This window comes from Myotis myotis, unplaced genomic scaffold, assembly GCF_014108235.1.
Source record: "Myotis myotis isolate mMyoMyo1 unplaced genomic scaffold, mMyoMyo1.p scaffold_m19_p_5, whole genome shotgun sequence".
In the NCBI taxonomy this organism is placed as follows: domain Eukaryota; kingdom Metazoa; phylum Chordata; class Mammalia; order Chiroptera; family Vespertilionidae; genus Myotis; species Myotis myotis.
The window spans coordinates 100,268,855-100,291,906 of NW_023416357.1; the positions used below are offsets into that span (position 1 = coordinate 100,268,855).

The 23,052-nt window shown below is 43.1% G+C and overlaps 1 protein-coding gene and 1 pseudogene across 4 annotated transcripts in view; one reads left to right on the plus strand and one right to left on the minus strand.

The window, feature by feature from the left end:
- Positions 1-23,052, plus strand: part of ADCY9 (adenylate cyclase 9) — a 147,078-nt gene that overhangs the window by 65,507 nt on the left and 58,519 nt on the right. The window lies entirely within an intron of this gene.
- LOC118656940 lies at positions 21,649-22,091 on the minus strand (annotated as a pseudogene).

Sequence of the window (23,052 nt, forward strand, 5' to 3'; positions counted from 1 at the left end):
TGAGCTGGGTTGTGGGCCGCATTTTGTGCTTTGGGGTCTTGGCAGCATTGGCTGCAATTTGGTGGGGTGTCACTCTGGGGTGGTGGTAGGGCCTGTGTCCCACTTGGGGGAAGCCGAGTGTTGGTTTGTTGGCGCCAGGTCCGTGGTGCCATTTATTTTTAAGTGGCCAGTGCGCGTCATGGCAGCTCCTGCATTGAGCGTCTACCCCATGGTGGTCAGTGTGTGTCATAGCTACCAGTTGGACGGACGGACACTTAGCCTTTTATATACATAGATGTTGTGTTCACACAAAGCAAAATTTTAGACCAGATTAAAGTTGTAATTGGAGTTACAGTTGTATGACAACATATTAAGTTCAGTTGTTTCATTTAGTAAAAGTTAAATTTTAATTTCAAGCATGAAATTCTGTACTCAAATTATTTTCAAGTATAATTGGAACACTTAAAAAGACAAGATTTACAGCATTAGTGGAACACATAAAAAAGGCAAAAAGGCAGCACAAGGGCATGTAAATGTGCCAGTGTGTGAGATGTTTGAGAAATTGCGCTGGAAGTACATGGAGAAGAGGTGAAGATAGTGGACATGGGAGATGGGGTTGGGATGGCAATCTGTGCTGCATCGGAGTATGTATTTTATTGTTACCAGTAATTTATAATAGTACCGACTTCATAGGACTGGTGTGGGTTACATGTGATAATAATGTATGTAAGTGCTTAGTGCAGTATTTGACACACAAGCATTAAGAAACAGCTATAGGAGGTTTTAAAGCAAGATATGTTGGGTGACAGTCGCAGCGGTTCTCAACCTGTGGGTCACAACCCCTGAAAATACATCCTGCATATCAGATACTAGTAGCCCGGTGCACAAAATTAGTGCACATTAAAAGGGAATTAATTGCCCTAACTGGTTTGGCTCAGTGGATAGAGCATCGGCCTGTGGACTCAAGGGTCCCAGGTTCGATTCTGGTCACAGGCATGTACCTTGGTTTCGGGTACATCCCCAGGGGGTGTGCAGGAGGCAGCTGATCAATGTTTCTCTCTCATCGATGTTTCTAACTCTCTATCCCTCTTCCTTCCTCTCTGTAAAAAATCAATAAAATATATTTTTTTAAAAAAGGAATTAATTAGCAGAGATATTTTAATATTGCTATTTGCCCTTTCTCTATAATAGAAGTATGAGAGATGAAAGGAGGTTAGTAAAATGTATATGAAAATCATAGAAATTTATTAATAAATAAACAGTAACAAAAGGATATAACAACAACAGAGGCATGATATAAAAATGACAAAAACATGACATGAAAACAACAAAAACATGATATAAAAACAACAGTGATGCAAACAATGACTGATAAAGTGATTAAACTTATTCTAATATCTCCCTGTACACCACATTAAGAGTGAAAACACTTTCAGAGTGCTTGACTAATTTCCCTTGTGATGAAGTACTTAGAACTTTAACTGTAACATCACATGCTCTTCAAACTCAAGAGAAAGCAACATATAACTGACCATGTGCAAAAACGGGTTCAGGTAGGAACATGCCTACTCTGTCTAGAGCAGGGGTGGGCAAACTTTTTGACTCGAGGGCCACAATGGGTTCTTAAACTGGACTGGAGGGCCAGAACAAAAGCATGGATGGAGTGTTTGTGTGAACTAATATAAATTCAAAGTAAACATCATTACATAAAAGGGTACGGTCTTTTTTTTCAATAGTTTTGTTCATTTCAAACGGGCCGTAGTTTACCCACAGCTGCTTGTCCTTGTGATTTATTAATAGTCATCACAAATGCTGGCATCTCGGGAACCATCGTGGAATCAATTTAAATGGGAGGCCAGTGTCAGATGGGGACAAATTAATTCTTGGAATCATAACAGCCTCTCTCTCTGCAGATCCTGTTAATACTTCAGCTTCAATAATGTTAGGTCGTAATCTTTTGATAATAAATCTGGTACCATTACAAAGACCCCATTTACTGTTGAGATTTCTCAATAGCATGATGATTGCACCACTTTCAATTTTAATTTATGACACAGCATTCCCAAAGGAGAAATACTATTCAGAAATTCGATGTGGAAATTTTCCTTTGTTTCTTATTATGGGGTGGGGCCACAATATCAGTAACAAACAGAATTAAAACTTTATTGTTTGAGCTGCTACAGTGTTTTGGACAGGTTCAAGCCTTGGACTGATGAGAGGGCACAGTCCACTCATTGCCACGTGCAAGTCCCAGCTTGGAGGGCAGGGCCCTCCTAGCACAATTATAGCCAACAGCTATGGTTGTAAGCTTGAACCTATGGTCCGAACATGTGGCCCCATGTGCCTGAGTGATGTGGGTTTAATAGAGTTCAGGTGCATGTAGTTGAGTAGGATTGAAACCCAGGAGAATGCTTGTAAACATCTTGGTCACACCCTTACTTTGCCTTGTAGCATCTGCTATAAAATAAAGGCATGGCTGTGGGTGTGGTCGCTGACTCTCAGAGAAGCAGCGTCCCACTGAGACCCGGCTTTCATTCTCTTGTCTGTCTTTCTTAAACCTTTCAGCCGCCCCACTCAGTTTCACCCCGTGCTGGGGTGGCACACTTCAGAAAGATCTGCCTCCATGCTCCCAGGGCGGGTTCCTGCCTCACACTCCGCCCTTACAGGAAACAGCTTTGGGAAACAGCTTGGGGGAGGGCGCAGCTGTTGCCAAGACAACCCATGTAGGACTGACTTCCGCTCGGTCTCTGGCTGTTCGTCTGTATGTGACGAACACCACCCATGGTTTTTATATAAGTAGATTTACATTACGATTCATAACAGTAGCAAAATTACAGTTATGAAGTAGCAACGAAAATAATTTTATGGTTGGGTCACAACATGAGGAACTGTATTTAAAGGGTCGCGGCATTAGGAAGGTTGAGAACCACTGGTAGGGGGTGATTTGAAAGAAGAGAAATTGGAAGGCAGTAGGACTGATTAGGAAGCTATTTTCCAGTATCCAAGAGATATGAAGGTTCAGGCAGTGGATGGAGCTAAGATGATAGATTCAGCAGGGAGACCTGATAGGGCTTGATGGTAAGGGAGAAGAAAGAGAACAAAGTTACATGGGGTCCTCTGGTTTGGATGTTGAGGAATGTCCTAGAGAACAGGGGAGAAAAGCAGCCCTGTGGATAAGACCCAACTATACTGCTCATCTTTTCCAAAATGATACTAGGAGATTTCATATAGTAAAGATTGTATACTTACGTAGGTTTTTCTTTTCTTTTTCTTAACACCTCACCTAAAGATATTTTTTCTATTGATTTCTAGAGAGTGCAAGGGAGGGAGGAGGGAGAGAGAGAGAGAGAGGGAGAAAGAGAAACATCTATGTGAGAGAGACACATCAATTTGTTGCCTCCTGCACAAATCTCTACTGGTCTGGGGAACCTACAACCGAGGAATGTGCCCTTGACTGGGAATGAACCCTCGACCCTTTGGCCCTCAGGATGACGCTCTAACCACTGAGCAAACAAGCCAGGGTTAGGTTTTTAAAATGTAGGTTTTTAAAATGAAGGAAAACCTTACACTGATTATTTCTTTTCCAGAGCCAGTTGGTAGTCCTGATGTCTGTTCTCTTGCATTCTAATACATACTTCTCTTCAATGTTGTGTGATCCCCTGTAGTACAGGTCTCTACTTTAAGACAGTTGATAGATGTGGTCTACGTTAGTCAAAGCATTATGCACAAAACTCGCAAGGATGTGTGGCATGTTTGAATTCTCAAAGAAGTTAGAGAGGACTAGAGTTTACCACTGCATGATCACGAGAAACACCATCTCCTGGGTTGTGTTCCAAGGTTGTCTGTTCATCTGAGGATGAAAACCGAACTCCTGGAAGGTGTGGAACATACAGGATGCTCGTCCTGTGTACTGAGAGGAGGTCAAAGCTCTAATCCTGACATCATGGATTATGAGGAGCTAGCTTGTATTTGGTGAACGCCAAAGGGCTGGGTCCCGTGGCTTCTTTAAGGCCAAGACCTGGGGAGTTGGAGATCTAGTGAGGCAATCATGAAATGAAGTCAGAAGAAGCCAGGAGAAGTGAGCCTCCCTGAGAAGGAAGAAGGAAATGAGGATCCCATGAGAATAAAGCTGCTCAGTGTTTCTTTCTTCCTCATGCATGTGGCTGTCTTCTTATGCACACAGGGTTCACAGGTTAATCTGAGGATACACCAGTATGTATGTATGTTTTGTGTTTTTATGTGTAATGAATGAGTATGGCCAACTTTTAAGTGAGCATGCATAATCAAGTATTCAGTATTATACTTATGTCAATTTACTGTCTTCAATTTCAGAGTAATTACTAACATTATTTAGTATCCACACATGATTGCATATTATATATTAAGGAATTAGTAAGACATCATCACCTATCCTGTGGGTCTTTCTTAAGTTCTAGAATACATTACTGAAATACACATACTCAGCAACCGGCAGAATTCTGACATTGATTCCCTGGGATGATGGCTGTTATGGTATGAAAGGCCAAGTGGAAGCTACTAGAACTGCCTCGACCTATAAGATAGTACACCAGAAACAATATTCTTGGAAGGGTGGCAGAGACTAGTGCCACCATCTAGGATTTGAAAGATGCAAGGGTGGTGATTCCCACCACATCTCCATTCAACCCACCTACTTGGCCTGTGTAGAAGATGGATGGATCTTGGAGAATGACAGTGGGTTAGCATAAACTTAACTAGGTGGGCGCTTCCGTTGTGGCTGCTGTGCCAGCTGTGGTTTTGTTATTGGAACAAATCTGCATCCTTCCTGGCACTTGAATGTTGCTTTTTTCTGTACCTGGCAGGGTCTGCAGTGTACCTTCACAGTTATACCTTAGGGTTCTAGCAGCTCTCCAGCCTCATGGCAGAACACTGGTCACACTCTTCATTCCACAGTCTATCAAAAGGGAAATGACTCAGCTACAGGAGAAAGGAGCATACAGGGACTTTGAATCCTCTTTTGGAGAGAGAGGTAGCATGTTTTTGGTTGTAAGATGGAGGGTTGCATTTTCTTAGGTGGGAGCCTGATTTTATTTGGAAGTTAAGTATGGACGAAAAGAGGTTTATCTATGTACCAAGTGGACAGGACTGGACTGTGGTGGACTCATATTCTGTCCCTTTGGCCAAATGGGGACTCTGTAGCTTGAGCCACAGGAGACAATTTACATGAAATACAGAAGTGAAGTAGCAGCCACATCCTTTTCACACTCAGAAAGTCTGTGCAGCGGCATTGGGAACTACTGCAGCTTGAGCACATTGTGTCTGATCTGCTGGCTCACCTTGTTGGCATGGGGAAGCTGTCAGGCCTGCAGCCCCTTTCAACATCTTTGCTGCATATGTGACAAACAGCTTTTCTGTATCTTCCTCCAAACCAGCGGTTCTCAACCTGTGGGTCGCGACCCCTTTGGAGGTCAAACGACCCTTTCACAGGAGTCGCCTAAGACCATTGGAAAACACATATATAATTACATATCGTTTTTGTGATTAATCACTATGCTTTAATTATGTTCAATTTGTAACAATGAAATTGGGGGTCACCACAATGTGAGGAACTATATTAAAGGGTCGCAGCATTAGGAAAGTTGAGAACCACTGCTCTAAACTATTGCCCAAATGCTGATATAATATTTGAACAGGCCAGAATCAGGTACACAGTCCTATTTTATAGGTCAGCATATCACAAATATACTGGGATAGTAGTAAACATTTATTGAATGCTTCCTATGTGCCAGGCATTTTTCTTATATTATTTAATTCTCACAGCAATCCTGTAAGCTAGGAATTTTCATTGCTCCAATTTTACAAATGAGTAAACTAGGATAGAGAGAGTGTTCAATAACAGCTAGTTTTAAGGTGGTAAAATTGGTACCTAAAGCCAGACTGCCTGACACTAAAATCTGTGTTCTTAAATTCTAGAGTTGTTTGTTTCTCTCTAACCTCATTCCTTCCAAGTAGTCTTTAATCCTTGCCAACCACGTTCTCTGAGTGTGGTTGTTCAGCCAGATTATTTCCATGTACCACCACTTCCCTCATTTGTTTGAATATTGACTTGTAAGAAATACTTATAAAATGCTTACATGTGCCAGGCACAGTTCTGAGCACTTTATGAATATTTACTCATGTAATCCTGATAATAACCCTGTAAGGCAGGTGATGTTAATCATGTCCTTTCAGATTAAGAAACTGAGCCACAAAGAGGGTAAGTAATTTTCTTAATGTTACACAGGCTATGGGTACAAGAATTGGGGTCTGAATGCAGGCAGTTTGGCTCTGGATTCCATGAGCTGACTGTTGTCAGCTTGTTAAGAATGACTTCAATAAGAGGTTGTTAAGGCTTCCTCTCCATCCTGTATATGCAGAGAATTTGTCTTCAACTTGGAATCTTGTATATTTAGTTCTGCAATAAATGAGTCTACTGACCAAGTCCTTTGGAATTAAATTCCAAGCAGCTGTAAACAATAAATATTTTGTTTCAGTTATCTTTGTAGCAATAGCAGGAGAAAAGAATTAAGGACCAAAAGCTATGGGAGTTTTAAATATTTTTTGTGTGAGTGTTTATATGTGACTTATGGGAATAACATCCTGGAAAACAACTTTGTTTAATGAAAAACAACGCTCTTGCAACACCTTTAATAAATCAGTCTGCCATGTAAGTTAGGTATGTTTTTGTAGCAAGCAAATTGTGAGAACATTTGGCAGCTAAGAGGTAGCAGCCTTGTCATAATTGTGTAACCGCGCCAGAAGTTAAGCAGCGGGGCTGGCAAAGTGTGGTGGCAAACCTGTGGCAGCCTGGAGTTCAATGGTGGGCTGCTCTCTTCCTCCTGCAGCACTGCCATGCAACTGTACTTTGCAGTCTGTTCTTTTGCAAAACCACAATTTTTTAAAAATTGTGAAATAGATACAGAAACAGAAGGCCACATAAACAAATATACAATCAAACAAACGCAGGCAGTTTGGCTCTGGAGTCCATGAGCTGACTGTTGTCAACTTGTTAAGAATGACTTCAAAACACCAGGCCCTAGCCAGTTTGGCTCAGTGGAATCGTGTGTATTTAGAGCGTTGGCCTGTGGACTGAAGGGTCCTGGGTTTGATTCCGGTCAAGGGCATGTACCTTGGTTGCAGGCTCCCAGCCCTGGTTGGGGTGCATGTGGGAGGCAACCAATCAATGTGTCTTTCTTACATCGATGTTTTTCTTTGTCTCTCCCTCTCCCTTCCACTTTCTCTAAAAATCAATGGAAAACTATCCTCAGGTGAGGATTAAAAACAAAAACAAAACAAAACAAAAAAACCCCCACAAAAACCCAGAACACCAGCCACTCAGATGCCCCCCCTCCTTGGTCTTGCCTTGACCTGGAGTCACATCTTCCTTATCCTTCTCTTAATGGTGTTCTTACCCAAGTGTGTTTCTTTAAACACTTTCTAAGATTATTTGGTTTTGCTAGATTTGGGGTTGCTTTTGCTCCCAACTTTTTTTTTTTGAAAAATTTCAGACCTATAGAAAACTTGAAAGCATAGTGTAATAAACACTAATATGTGATGTGTGTGTGTGGGTATCTCCTCTTTTTTCTTTCCTCAGCCATTGAACCAAGCATCATGGACTTGCACCCTTAAATTCTTCAGCATGTTTCTCCTAAGAACAGGACATTCTCCTGTACAGACAGAATAATCACACTCAAGAAATTTAATATTTAAAAAATACTCTTATCAAATATATAGTTCATATTCACATTTCCCCCGTTGTCCAATAGTATCCTTTACAGCTTTTCTTCTTTTCATACAGGCTCTAATCATGGATTGTTTATTGCATTTAAGTTATCAGATCTGTGTCGTCTCCTTTGACGTAGAACTATTCCACGCCTTTTTTGTCTTTAATGATGTTGGCATTTTTGAAGACTTTGGATGCCTGTTTTTTAAAATAGACTTTTGCATTGACATATAATGCACATAAACAAAAAATGCATGAATTATAAGTGTACATTTGAAGAATTTTCACAAAATGAACACATCTACATATCCAGGACCCAAATGAAATAGAGCATTGCCAGCATTCCAGATAAGTTGGGATTTCATATCAGTGGACTCTGAAATTATTTATTTACTTGGAGCTGCTTCTGTTACTCAGTGTTGTGCTTGTAAGATTCATCCCTGTTGCTTATAGTTGGAGTTTGTCCATTTTCATTGATGTAACATATTCTCTGTATGACTGTATGGCAACCTACTGTTGATGAACATGTGGCTTGTTCTCATCTTGGCTTCTACAGAATTCCTACGAATCTGTATGTACTGTATCCTGGTGCATACTTGCCTGCAATTCTGTTGGGTAAATAAATGGTTAGAAGTGGAATTGTTGGGTCATAGAATATGAGTATCTTCAACACTGACAGATAATACCAAATTGTTTACCAGTGACTTTACCCGTTTTTCTTTTCACCAGCAGTGTATGAATAAGAATTGTTGTTCTACATCCTCACCAGTGCTTGTCCAGTCTGTCTGATTTTAGACACTCTGGTGGGTATGTGGAGGTTCTTTTGGCAGCTTTAATTTTTGATTCCTTAATTTTACTTGCATTTCCCTGGTTGAGTGCCTTTTCTTAGTTTCTTGACCACCTGAATTTGTTTTTTTGTTAAGTGCCTGTTCAAGTTCTTGCACATTTTTCTGCCGAGTGGTCTGTTTTTATTTTGTTTTGCTTTCTTACTGATTTTTAGGAGCTCTTTATAATCAGGCTACCAGCCCTGTTAGTTATATGTGAAGCAAATTCATTTTCCCTCTCTAATCTTGCTTTCTAACTATGAAATTGCACTTTTTGTAGAGGGAATGGTCAAATATTGGCAGTTTCATATGGTTCAAGTTAGTATGTTATAATCTTTTCCTTTGTTAGGTTAATGCTTTTTGTGTCCTATTTAGGACACTTTCCTCTACCTATGCCCTGTAATGTTGCTTCTGTCATAAATTGTGTCCATACATGTGTCTATTTCTGATCTCTTTGCTCTTTATTTATTTGTCCTTCCTTATGTCAGTACTCCACTGTCTTAGCCACTATAGCTTTGTAAGAGTATTGGAATCTTGTAACACAAGTCTTCCAGGATATTTCGTAGAAATGGAATTATGCAGTATGTGATCTTTTGTGCCTGGCTTCAAAAGGTTCAAAGTTTATCCATGTTTTTAGCATGAATTGAAACTACATTTGTTTCCATAGAAACTTCCCTTATTAAATGCCTGATTGCTTACACCGTTGTTAAAAAAGAAACAGGCCCCAAATGGAGTCACTTGTGCTAATAAGCCCGTGTCACCAAACCAAGACTTAAATACCTGACCTAACTGTAGTTTCAGCCTCTCCGAGGGATGTGATCTTAACCAGTCTGGAATTATCTGGTTGGCCTAGTAAGGTAATATGCCTGCTAGATCCCCACCTTCCTCCAAGGAAGATGATCTTGCCAGAAACAATTCACTCTTTGCTAGAATAACTTCCTGGCCCTGCCTCATTCTGCCTATAAACGTCTTTCATTTTGTACATCTCCTCAGAGTTCCTTTTTATTTGCTAGATGGAGTGCTGCCCAATTCATGACTCATTGAATAAATCTAATTAGACCTTCAAAAAAACACTTCATTCGTTTTTCTGGCTGAATACTATTTCATTGTATGGATAGATAATCAGATGATGGACCTTTGGGGTGTTTCCACTTTTGGGCTGTTATGAATAATGCTGTTATGAATATCAGTGTACAAATTATTGTGTGGACATATGTGTTCATTTCTCTTGGATACATACCTAGCAGTAGAATCATTGGCATCCCATATTATAACTCTGTGTTTAACATTTTGAAGAACTGCCAGAGTGTTTTCTCTAGTGGCTACAGCACCATTTTACATTCCCACCAGCAATGTATGAAGATTGTATTTCTCTTCACCCCTGCTCACACTTGTTATTGTCTGTCTTTTTAATTATAGCCATCTTAGTGGGTGTGAAGTCGTATCTCATTGTGTGTTTTTTTTTTTTTTTTAATATATTTCATTGATTTTTTACAGAGAGGAAGGGAGAGAGATAGAGAGCTAGAAACATCGATGAGAGAGAAACACCGATCAGCCGCCCCCTGCACACCCCCCACTGGGGATATGCCCGCAACCCAGGCACACGCCCCTCACCGGAATCGAACCCGGGACCCCCCAGTCCGCAGGCCGACGCTCCATCCACCGAGCCAAACCGGTTTCGGCCTCATTGTGGTTTTTATTTGCATTTCCCTGATAGCTAAGGATGTTAAGTATCTTTTCATGTGCTTTATGGCCATTTGTAATTCTCCTTGAGAGAACTGTCTATTCATACTACTCTTTGCCTTTTTAAAAAATTGGGTTATTTGATGTTTTATTGTTCACCATAAGAGTCCACTATATACTTCATCTCCAGGCATTCACAGCATATCACATCACTTCACTCTCCTGTCTTCTCTGGCTTTTCCTTCATAACAGGCTTTAATTTGTGAGTTGATTAATTGGTGCATCAACTTACCTACTCATTTATATATTTATTCAACAGATATTTGATTGCCTTAGTTGTGCCTTTGCTATTTCTTTGCCTTCTTAGTGCTATTCTGGAAGAGCTAGCTCCTACTGCCATGTTTGGCTGGTAATTAATTGTTAGAGGTGGGTTTATTTTGTTAATCCTCCCCCGAGGATATTTTTTCCATTGATTTTTACATCTTCTTGAAGACTCTAGGTACTTTACCTTGAGAGCACAGTCTGAACCTCACATCACCTGACGTGGCACCTTCTCAGAGACAGGCATACCTCACGAGTCCTACATTCCTGCCCTCACTCCCCTAAAGTCTATAAGTAGGTGTGTCTATCTTTTCTTCTTTACAGAAGTTTGCCTCCTTTTGGTAATGTCCAGTCTCTTCACTTGAGTTATGGGTTTTCTCTTCTCTCTTCAGCAACTTTGTTCCTTTAGCTACCTTCCTTTTTGCACATCTTTTCTTTTTCTTAAAATACTCACCCAAAGATATGTTTTTATTGATTTTTGAGAGAGGTGAAGGGGGGAGAGAGAGAGAGAGAGAGACATCAATGTGAGAGAGAAACATCAATCAGTTGCCTCCTTTATGCACCCCACTGAGGATCGACCCTGCAACCTAGGTATGTGCCCCGACTGGGAGTCAAACCCTAAACCTTTTGGTGTATGGGACGATGCTCCAACTGAACCACCAGGCCCGAGCTTCCTGCATCTTTAATCCTTCACCTCTCCTGGACCATTCCATCAGGCCACAACGTTCCCTAGCATCTCTGCCCTGCAGAAGTCCTCCAAGGTGCCACATTACCCCATTTCTCTGCCATACTCACGTCTAGACTTCTCTAAAGAATTAACCACAATCCTTTTCTTGACTTCACCACTCACACGTCAGCCCACCCAGGGTGGCCTGTGCCACCACCACCCCAATGCATCACTACTTGGCATTGCACTGACGGCCTTCATCCTGTTTGTGTGACTGTCGTCTCACCTCCCTTGTCCTCGCACTTCTTTATTTGATTCCCCTTCCCCACTGTTTTTGACAGTGAAGATCCTCAGGCTTATTTCCTGGCTCTCTCCTTTATCATCCTCTTCGTGGGTGGTGGTAGTGACATCCCATCTCTCTGAGTGGGATGATGTGGCTGCCTCACTGAAATCTTCACTTAGGAATTTCACAGGCATCTTATCTCAAAGGGCCCAAAACTAAGCTTCCCATTTTGTTCTCCAAACCTTTACCTCCCTGGTCTTCCCCGGTAAATGTATCATCATCCATTTACTGAAGGCAGAATCTGAGGAGTTACCCTTGTTCCCTTATCTCACCCCCACATCAAGTCTATGGGCACATCCTGTCGGTTCTGTCTGGATGTTATATCCTGAATCTGCCTGCTTCTATCCTGTTGTCTTTCTAGGCAGGGCCACTCTTACCCTTGGCCTGGACCACAGCCACAACCTTGGATTGAGTCCCTGACACTACTTTTGAAGCCTCCCAAACCATTTACCACCTACAATTGAGTGGGTTTTTAGAAAAGCAAGCCAGCCATGTGGGACCCTGAGTAAGATCCTGGAACTGAAATCAGACCCTCCTCCCCCCACCCCCAAAATGGGTGAAATTTGAATAAAGTCTATAGTTGAGTTAATAATATTGTATTAGTGTGAATTTCCTGTTCTTGATTATTTTTCTATGCTTGATGTAGTACCGTACGACATTAACATTAGGACACGTTGGGTGAGGAATATGAAGGAATTCCTTGCATAATATTTGCAACTTTTCTGTATTGCCAGGGTCCTGCCCCAGCAGGTCCAGGGGTTCCCCATAGGTGAGGACGGAGTCGGCGAAGAAGGAACGACACGGAGACAGCGTTCAGCTGATCAGCAGCCTAGCCAGGATCTCCAGCCAGGTTCTCCAGCCAAGTTCTGGTCTGGATCTCCAGAGAGGTTCTGCTTCAGATCTCCAGCCAGGTTCTGTGTCCATGTTCTCTTGCTAGGTTCTCCAGCCAGGTTCAGTCCAGGTTCTCCAGCCAGGTTCAGTCACCAGGTTCTAGTCAGGTTCTCTTGCCAATTTCTGTAGTCAGGTTCAGTCCAGGATCTTTTGGCATGTTCTCTCGCTAGGTTCTGTCTCTAGGTTCTGAGGCCAGTTTCTGTCCAGGATCTTTTGCCATGTTCTCTCCAGCGAAGTTCTTCTGTCTCTAGAGAACGTTCTGTGTAGGTTCTGTGCCTCCTGGTTCTGTCTTCATAGTTCTGTGTTCTAAGCTCTGTATTCTAAGTTCTGTGTTCTAAGTTCTGTCTTCTTCATTCTGTGTTCTGAGTTCTGTATTCTAAGTTCTGTGTTCTGCTGTCTTATTACATCTGTATTTATACCAGTTGATTCAATCCTATCAATCTCTATTACAAAGGTTAGGGCGTTTCTTATCTTCATTCCAGGGAGTAAAGATTATGTAGCTTAAGCATGATTGTTCGTAGTTAAAGTGATTAATTACCCACCTGGCACTAGTTAAGAGGTTTTATTCCCTCCCTAACTTCAGGGGAAAATCCCTACCTGGGGAAACAACGTTTCTCAGAGACCTTGGTTAAAACACATAGTGCCAAGAAGGTGAGCAAACGTATTAAGAACAGTATGCCATATATGCCAGGTCCCTTGAAACAGCAAGGATGGACTGGCTCCCGACAAATTCCCCCTTTTTTATTTTTTAAAAGCCAGGCATTAAAAAGAAAAACCTGAAATGCTCTCTTGTATCCATTTTAAGAGTAGGATTGGCACTTTCCGCTATTACCTGAGTCCTGATCTATCACCCCAGGGAGAGCTTGCCAATCCTGCACTTTCCTGGGGTGGAAAGGCTGCAGTGGGGTTAAGGATAAGGCTCCTTGGGCCTACCTCCTCCCATGCCTTTACATTTACCTTTCCTTCCTCAGAAAAGCATGGACATACTTCTTATATAAAACATTCTGTCTGACTGGGAGTAACCTTAATTCCTCTGCTAGCAAGCATATGTGTTAAAAGATCAATACAGAGTCTTATTTCTTTAGACTCAGTATGGCACATCTTCTTAATCTAAAGATCAATACAGAGTCTTCTTTCTTTGCACTCAGTATGGCACATCTTCTCAATCTAAGTTCTGTACTATCCACCTTCTTACCCTACTTATCCTCTATAGGGGGGTCTGCAGTACCCTGGTGGAGTCCTATCCGTCCCGAGTGTGGGGTTCTCAATGGGGAGGGCTTACCTAGGGGAATCCTGTTCCAGGGATTCCCAAAGGTGTGGACGGAGTCGGCGAAGACTATCCACCCTCTTCCTACGGTGGAGTCCTATCCATCCTGAGAGTGGGGCGCTTACCTAGGGGTCCCTGTTCGGGCGCCAGATGCCAGGGTCCTGCCCCAGCAGGTCCAGGGGTTCCCCATAGGTGAGGACGGAGTCGGCGAAGAAGGAACGACACGGAGACAGCGTTCAGCTGATCAGCAGCCTAGCCAGGATCTCCAGCCAGGTTCTCCAGCCAAGTTCTGGTCTGGATCTCCAGAGAGGTTCTGCTTCAGATCTCCAGCCAGGTTCTGTGTCCATGTTCTCTTGCTAGGTTCTCCAGCCAGGTTCAGTCCAGGTTCTCCAGCCAGGTTCAGTCACCAGGTTCTAGTCAGGTTCTCTTGCCAATTTCTGTAGTCAGGTTCAGTCCAGGATCTTTTGGCATGTTCTCTCGCTAGGTTCTGTCTCTAGGTTCTGAGGCCAGTTTCTGTCCAGGATCTTTTGCCATGTTCTCTCCAGCGAAGTTCTTCTGTCTCTAGAGAACGTTCTGTGTAGGTTCTGTGCCTCCTGGTTCTGTCTTCATAGTTCTGTGTTCTAAGCTCTGTATTCTAAGTTCTGTGTTCTAAGTTCTGTCTTCTTCATTCTGTGTTCTGAGTTCTGTATTCTAAGTTCTGTGTTCTGCTGTCTTATTACATCTGTATTTATACCAGTTGATTCAATCTTATCAATCTCTATTACAAAGGTTAGGGCGTTTCTTATCTTCATTCCAGGGAGTAAAGATTATGTAGCTTAAGCATGATTGTTCGTAGTTAAAGTGATTAATTACCCACCTGGCACTAGTTAAGAGGTTTTATTCCCTCCCTAACTTCAGGGGAAAATCCCTACCTGGGGAAACAACGTTTCTCAGAGACCTTGGTTAAAACACATAGTGCCAAGAAGGTGAGCAAACGTATTAAGAACAGTATGCCATATATGCCAGGTCCCTTGAAACAGCAAGGATGGACTGGCTCCCGACACTGTATGTCTAAGTTTAGTTCAAATTTAAAAGTTCTTAAAAATTAAAATGTAAAAAAAGAAGGTAGGATTGTGTGTACTCCCATGCTTAAAACTCTACTGAGGCCTTCCACAAGCCTAGCACATAACAGAGTGTTCTTGATGTCGAATGCCATACTTAACTTCTTTACTTTGCTTCAGCAACAGTGGCCCTTTCAGCCAGGTGACGACATGACGATCTTTTCCACACACACTGATCCCTCCATCCAGTGTTGACCTCCTCAGACCCACAACCAAGATCAGCTCCTTCTCACCAATGACGTCTCCACTTCAACACCATTTTTTCTTCAGGGTCTTCCCTAACTCCCGTATCCAGACTAGCTCCCCACTGACTATTGTTCTCCATTGCAGAAACCTTTAATTTTCTTTATGGTCCTTATCCAAAGCTGGTGACTAGTGCAGTTGTTTATGCTAGTTTCATGGAGTCAGTGATGGTGAATGTCACACTCGTAGTTTTATCTTAGTGTCTAGCCTGGCATATAGCAGGTGCTCAGATTGAATCAATAAACAATTCCTTGTTCCGTGTTGCGTAAGAAAAGTTTACTGTATAATTCATTCTCCAGAGAAGTTCCAGTACTTGTAGTGCTTCATTCTGCCCTTCCTTGATGTTAATGCTGTTTGCAAATGGACCACTACTGCAGAGATGTGACTCAGTTCTTCACCTATTTGAATGCCCTTTGTGCTAGGTGTTCATCTAGGTACTGTGGGTACTAAGATTAATAAGACACAGTCAAATAGAAGGTATTATTAGCATTTATAATAGGCTACCCTCAATGTAGGCAGATTTCAGGAGCTCATCTGTTGAAAGAATGAATAGAATATGTTAAGAAATCATTTTCTTTTAAATTGCTGCAGATATACACACCTCATATGTTATATTTACCATTACGCCATAGATACACACATACAACCTTGGGGAATCTTCAGTCTTTCAGATAGCCTCAGACTGTTTCTCCCTTGGGAAGGAAAAGGATGGGCAGGAAAAGGATGAGCAGAGGACGATGGGATTTATGACCTCTCTTAGAGCATGGGGCTCTGTTCCTGCCCTGCCTTTGACAGGTACCCACTGGAGTATCCTGAGGTGGCTTGATGAAAGGCTACACAGAGGGGTGTTTGGGAAATTGTTAGAGGTGGGTTTATTTTGTTAATCCTCACCCAAGGATATTTTTTCCATTGATTAAGAGAGAGTAGAAGGGAGGGGGGAGTAGGAGAGAGAGAGAAAGAGAGAGAAAAAAAAACATCAATGTGAAAGAGACACATCGATTGATTGCCTCTGGCACACATCCCCACTGAGGCCCAGGGACTGAACCTGCAACTCAGGTACATGACTTTGACTGGGAATCAAACCTGCAACCCTCTGGTGCGCAGGCCTACGCTCTAGCCACTGAAGCAAGCTGACCAGGGCATTAGAGGTGTTTTTTATGGTCTCAGTGATTAAGGATTATATTTTGTCCATGAATTTAATTTTATTCAAGATGGTACAGAAGACATTACAAATTAAGTAGGTAATAAAAATGCAATAAAAAAGAGCCATTGGATCTGATGAGGTTGAGAACTCATGGTTCACCCTCTGGTTTCCTTAAGGCAGCGGTTCTCAACCTGTGGGTCGCGGCCCCTTTGGCGGTCGAATGACCCTTTCACAGGGGTCGCCTAAGACCATTCTGCATATCAGATATTTACATTAAGATTCATAACAGTAGCAACATTACAGTTATGAAGTAGCAACGAAAATAATTTTATGGTTGGGTCACAATATGAGGAACTGTATTTAAAGGGCTAGAAGGTTGAGAAACACTGCCTTAAGGTGTTATAATTCCTCAGGGAAAGGAATTAAAAAGAACCAACAGGAAAAAAAAAAAAGAACCAACAGGAATGTCATGATTCATGATGGTCCCCAGATGAGGTAGAGCCTGCTACTGGGCCTGCCACTTTGGCAGGGAGGCACCATCAGGCAGTGCTTTGCAGAAACTTTGGGTGTTGATGATACAGGAATTTCTGGGATATGAGCAGGGGACCAGATGTTGTTATCTGTATTTATGTTAGGAAGGCACAATATGCAAATCAGTTGGCTGCAGGGGTGAATTCCTTGACCACTGGTAGCTTGATAGCAGTGGGCAGGGTGTGGTCCCTGGTGCTCTCAGCAACAACACGTCATGTGTGATTTCACAGTGCTCAAGAGATCTGAAGTCACATAGACTGCTGTGGATGTTCCGACAGTAATTGGCGGGAGAGAGGAGACCCTGGAGTAAATGGGATCTTTGAGGGGAGAAGGAGAAATGAAGTTGGCCGAGGTGACTAGAGCTGTGGTCGGCAAACTGCGGCTCGCGAGCCACATGCGGCTCTTTGGCCCCTTGAGTGTGGCTCTTCCACAAAATACCACGTGCGGGTGCACGTACAGCGGGATTGAAACTTCGTGGCCCATGTGCACAAGTCAGTTTTTGGCCTGGGCGAGTCTCTTTTGAAGAAGTACTGTTGATATTTGGCTCTGTTGACTAATGAGTTTGCTCTAGAGGCTACACTCTAGAGGCTAGAGTGAGTTTACCCGCTTCTTGAATTTGCCTATGGCTGAGGCCTCAGCAGAAGAGACTGTACAGCAACACTGCTCCTGAAACACCTTCACCCGCCCTGTTCTCGATGGTTTGTGCCAAATCTTATTAGCATAGTGGCTGTGTGCCTAGTTAAACATTCAAGCCCCAAGGAGTCAGAGAAAACCTCCCCTGCCCCCCCCCCCCAAAATGGTAATTTGTTCAGTCGTGTGTTTTACTACATGTAATGGGTGTGAAAGATCAGAGAGTTTGGTGTCCGGTTTATACAAACTGCTTTTAAGTATCATGTAAAATTTAAAGGGTATTAAAAAGTGGAAAATATGGCATATCTTATAAATACTCACATTAAAAGCATTTTTAGGAATAATATATGTCAAGCAAGGTTGATCTTTATATAGCTGAGCTCTGAATTAGATTTTTGAACCAATTTTTCAACCCACATTTGTTGCTAATTCATTCCTTTCCTCCACTAAGGAAGGATCTAGATCGTCATTGTTCAACATGGCAGCAGCTAGCCATATGTAGCTATTTCAAATTTAAGTTACAATTCAAACTATTAGAAATTTGGTTCTTCACTCATACTAGCCATATTTCAAGTCCTCAGTAGCCATGCGTGGCTAGGGGCCACTGAACTAATAACTAGCATTATTACACATTTCCATTTTTGCAGAAAGTTCTCTTGACAATCTGGGTCTAGATTCTTTATATACTCCATAACCCACTTCCTGTGTTATCTCATCACTTGCAGTTGCTTTCAGGGGTTTGATGAAAGCTTCTCCAGTTTTCTGGAACCATCTGGAACTCTCTCTTCCAAATCCATGTCTCATATTCCTTGAAGCCCAGCTCTATATAGCTGAAATGTTAGGGCCAAGCCATATTGCTGAGTGGGCCAATGTCTGTTCCTCACCTGGCTATGAGTCAATCTGGTTCTGATCTATTCCTTGGGACCCCCTGTCCAATTATTTACTTGCAAGAAGTGGCAGGCATATTGGCCTAAACCTATAGCAGTCATGAGGATTTCCTTAACCAGGGATAATGAAGTTGTCACCTCTCAGCCTGGTTAACTTATAATTTGAAGACCTCTTCTTATATTATGTACTAGTGGCCCGGTGCACAAAATTCGTGCAAGGGGGGGGGGTGTCCCTCAGTCCGGCCTTCACCTTCTCCAATCTGGGACTGCTGGCTCCTAACTGCTCACCTGCCTGCCTCCCTGATCACCCCAACCACTCTGCATGCCAGCTTGATCGCTCCTAACTGCCCCCCGCTGCCGGCCTGCTCACCCCTAACTGCTCCCCCTGCTGGCCTACTCGCCCCCAACTGCTCCCCCTGCTGGCCTGCTCGCCCCCAACTGCCCCCCCCCCCTGCTGGCCTGCTCACCCCCAACTGCCGCCCCCTGCCGGTCTGCTCACCCCCAACTGTCCCCTGCTGCTGGCCTGCTTGCCTCCAACTGCCCCCCTCTGCTGGCCTGCTCCCAACTGCACCCCCCTGCTGGCCTGCTCGCCCCCAATTGCCCCCCCTGCCGGCCAGCTCATCCCCAACTGCCCCCCCATTCTTGCCCCCAACTACCCCCCCTGCCAGCCTACTCACCCCCAACTGCACTCCTGTGTCAGCCTGATCGCCCCTAATCGCCTCTGCCTCAGCCCCGCCACCATGGCTTTGTCTGGAAGGTCTCCTGGAAGGTCTCCCAATCTAATTAGCATATTACCCTTTTATTAGTATAAATACTTTGAATATCTTACAATTTTATTTGTCAATGATACCTCAATAAAACTGAAAATTAAGCTATAAAAAGAAACATACAAAAATATACTAAAATATTAACAGGACAGTAGAATTATGGAAAACATTCACTTTCTATACTTCTGGTGAGGACTCAAAGTATGCCTTTTTTTATTTCTCTATTTTGGTTTTTCCATTTTAATATGTTTTTGTGGTGCCTAGCCTGTCACCTTCCCTGCCTTTGATTTCTTTGACTTTTTTTCAGCAACTTTTCTTCCATCCTTGAGTTCCATTTCTGATTTTTTTTTTACTGGTTTCCACAAATTCAGTTTCTTTCTTACATTTAATTTATGACATATTCTTTGAATCAATGGTATTTTATGTTAAGTATAATTTTACCCTATTTATTTATAACATTTCTCTCTTATTTTAAATAAAACACAGAGTTAATAGTTGGTGTTAACTAACCTAATACTTGAAGCTTTTCTTTTTTGAATTGTGGTATAATTGTGGAAAACTTAAAGAATTTTAAAAATAAATGTCTGAAGATGATGCATATGGATGACTATGGATTAATCTCAAACATATTGCTGGACCAAAAAAAGCAACTTTCAGAAGAATACTTGTAAAATGATGTCATGTATGTAAATTAAAAAGCATATTGATATGTTTTTTTTTTAATTTTTATGTTTTTTGAAAACCTAAAGCAGTGCATGGGGATGAGCACCATGGCAGTGGCATTCCGGGTCGCACATGGCAAGCCTGGATGGCAGCTGGCAGCGGGGCAGGCCGCAGATTGCACTGTCCCACCCTGCCTGCAGTATGCAAATTCAATGGCCATCTTTGTTGGGTTAATTTGCATACTCTTCTGATTGGCTGATGGGCGTAGCGAAGGTACGGTCAATTAGCATCTTTGTCTTTTATTAGTGTAGACTAGAGGCCCGGTGCACAAAATTTGTGCATGGATAGGGTCCCTAGGCCTGTCCAGCAATCAGGGCTGATGGGGGCTTTCCAGCTGCCAGCTGGGCCCTCCCTTCCCCAGCTGCTAGCTGCTGGCCGGGGCCTTCCTTCATTCTGTGCTGCCCCCTGGTGGTCAGCGTACATCATAGCGAACGATCAAACTCCCGGTCTCTGGGTCAAACTCCCAAGGGGAGACTTTGCATATTAGCCTTTTATATATATAGATGTTTCTATGTCTAAAATAATTTGTCATCAATTCAAAAATTCATGCTTATTTTAAACACAAAGTAAATAATATCTGATATAGAAAGTGAAAATAAATGAGAAAAATTTCTATTATAGAAAGTGAATGTTTTTCATAATCCTACTAGAGGCCCGGTACACGAAATCTGTGCACTGGGAGAGGGGTTTCCCTCAGCCCGGTCTGTGCCCTATCGCAGTCCGGGAGCCCTTGGGGGATTCTGACTGACGGGCATCCTTAGAGCTGCCACAGAAGTGAGAGAGGCTCCCACCCCTGCCTCTGTGCTTGCCAGCCGTGAGCCCGGCTCAGGGCTTCTGGCTGATGGCACTCCCCCTGTGGGAGCACACTGACCACCAGGGGGGCAGCTCCTTCATTGAGCATCTGCCCCCTGGTGGTCAGTGCACGTCATAGTGACCAGTTGTTTCGCCATTCAGTCGATTTGCATATTAGCCTTTTATTATATAGGATTATCCTGTTAATATTTTGGTGTATTTCTTTCTATCTTTTTTTTTTTTTTTAAGATAATGGCTTTTTTATTGGAAAAAGAAATAAATAAAAAGACTAGCATTTAGAACTTGGAATGGACGTAAATATTTCTTGAACAGGAATGCTGATGATTGTGGTAAAGTTCACAGCCACAGATTACCTCTGCTGGCTCCAAGTCATGGCTCAGAAGGTTTTGAAAACAGAGTCTAAAAATGCTCCCTTGGTAAAAGTTTCTTTTAAAAAATTTGTGTGAATGGTGACAGCCTGATACCCATTTCAATCTAGTACAATGTAGACAACACTAAACCAATACACGTGGGAATGCCACCAGGTTGTGTCACATGGTTGGGGCCCATGGAAGTGCAAGAGGACCATCCTGCTACTGGGGCTACGTCTCAGACAGTTTTTTCTTCACCCATTTTTCTACACACATCCTGAGCTAAACAATTTTAAATGTGTTTGTTTTCAGTAAGCCAGCTATAACAATTTATACTAACAAACTGAACTAGAACCCATTTGAATAGGTTTTGTTTTTTTACTTTTTGTTTTTAATACTAATGCCTACCTGTGCTCAATTGTCAAGCTGCATGCATGAAAAACTGGCCAGCCCAAACAGTGTATTAATCATTAACAAATGGAACTGCAAGGAGTCCACTACATGCTTCCTTATAATTAAGGGAGTACAAGTATTTATATTGTAAAACTGGTGGGTAGCTTGATCTTTAGGAGACATGACCACCAACCAACACATGCAGATAATTTTGTGTATGTGGATAGAAGGTACTTTTGACATTTAGTTTTGCTATATAGAAACAAAATAAGTAAATGATTTTTTTTTTTGTAAGAGGTAAGTAAAATACTCAATTTGATTTTTCTGGGGGCAGGAAGTGAAAGTAGGTTTTCATTTTTCAGTCATCATCTGTATGAATTCTTTATAGTTGATTTGCCCACCTCCATCAATATCTCCTTCTCTGATCATTTCATCTACTTCTTCAATTTTTCTCCTATGTTTGTCATAACATGATGTAGTTCTGCCACACTGATGTAACCATTGCCATCCCTGTCAAATACTCGAAATGTCCTGTGGATTTTTTCTTCATTGTCTGTATCTTTCCTTTTTCTAGCCATCATAGTAAAAAATTCTGGAAAGTCAGTGATGCCATTACCGTTGCATCCACTTTATTGATTATATCCTGCAATTTGGCTTCTGTTAGGTTCTGACCCAGTAACCTCAGGACAGTACCAAGTTCCTTTGTTGTGATGGTAACATCACCATCTTTGTCAAATAGGGAGAAAGCTTCCTTGAATTCCAGCAATCTGTTCTTTGGTCAGCTGATCTGCCATGTTGCTAGTGAAGGGAGGAAGAACAGAGGGATCGAGGATGGCTGCACCAGCTCAGGGTCCGTGACGGGGTGGGTGGGGGTGCCTCTGCTGCTGCTGCTGATGCTAAGGCGTGGTGTGTGCTGAGCACTGTGCCCTGCCGCTGGCACCTCCCTCTGCACCACTGTCCTACTGCAAGTAGGCGTCACAGTCTGCAAAACTCCCAGCACAAATGCCCTGGTGTATTTTTGTATATATATATTTTTTAACTAAAATTTCCAGCTTTATTGAGGTATAAATATATATATTTATCTGTATATATATAAAACCCAAATATGCAAATAGACCAAACAGTGGAACAACTGAACAACCGAACAACTGGTTGCTATGACATGCGCTGACCACCAGGGGGTGTGCGTGGAACATGGCAAGTGATGGCAGCAGGCGGCAGAGCGTGGAACATGGCGGGCATCGGCTGCGGCGGGATGGTGGAGCAGGTGAGCAGGGACGCCAGACCAAGGCAGGGCGCCGGTCACTGCCATCGGGGTGAGCCTCTGGTGGTTACTGAAAATTGTTTGCTCCCGTGCGCCACGGTCCTGCCCAGTGCTCACACCCGCTGCCGGTGCCAGCCCCGCTCACACCCACTGCCAGCGCCAGCCCCCCCTTGACACCTGCTGCCAGCATTGGAACTGCCGCTCGCACCTTCTGCCAACGCTCGGCGCCAGCCCCGATTGTTCAGTGCCGTCACCAGGTGCAAGCTGAGGGCTTCTCCACCTCCCCCTGCTCCTGAGGGGCGATTGGGGCAGCAGATGCTGCACCCACTGATGGCACCGGCCCCAATTGCTTCGTGCCATCAGCGGGTGCGAGCAGAGCCAGCGCCGTCAGCACGTGGGAGTGGCGGTGGCAGAAGTGGGGCTGCTGGCAGACGGGACCAGGGGCCGCTGCAGGAGGGGCCGGGCGGGGTCATGGAGGATAGGCTGAGACC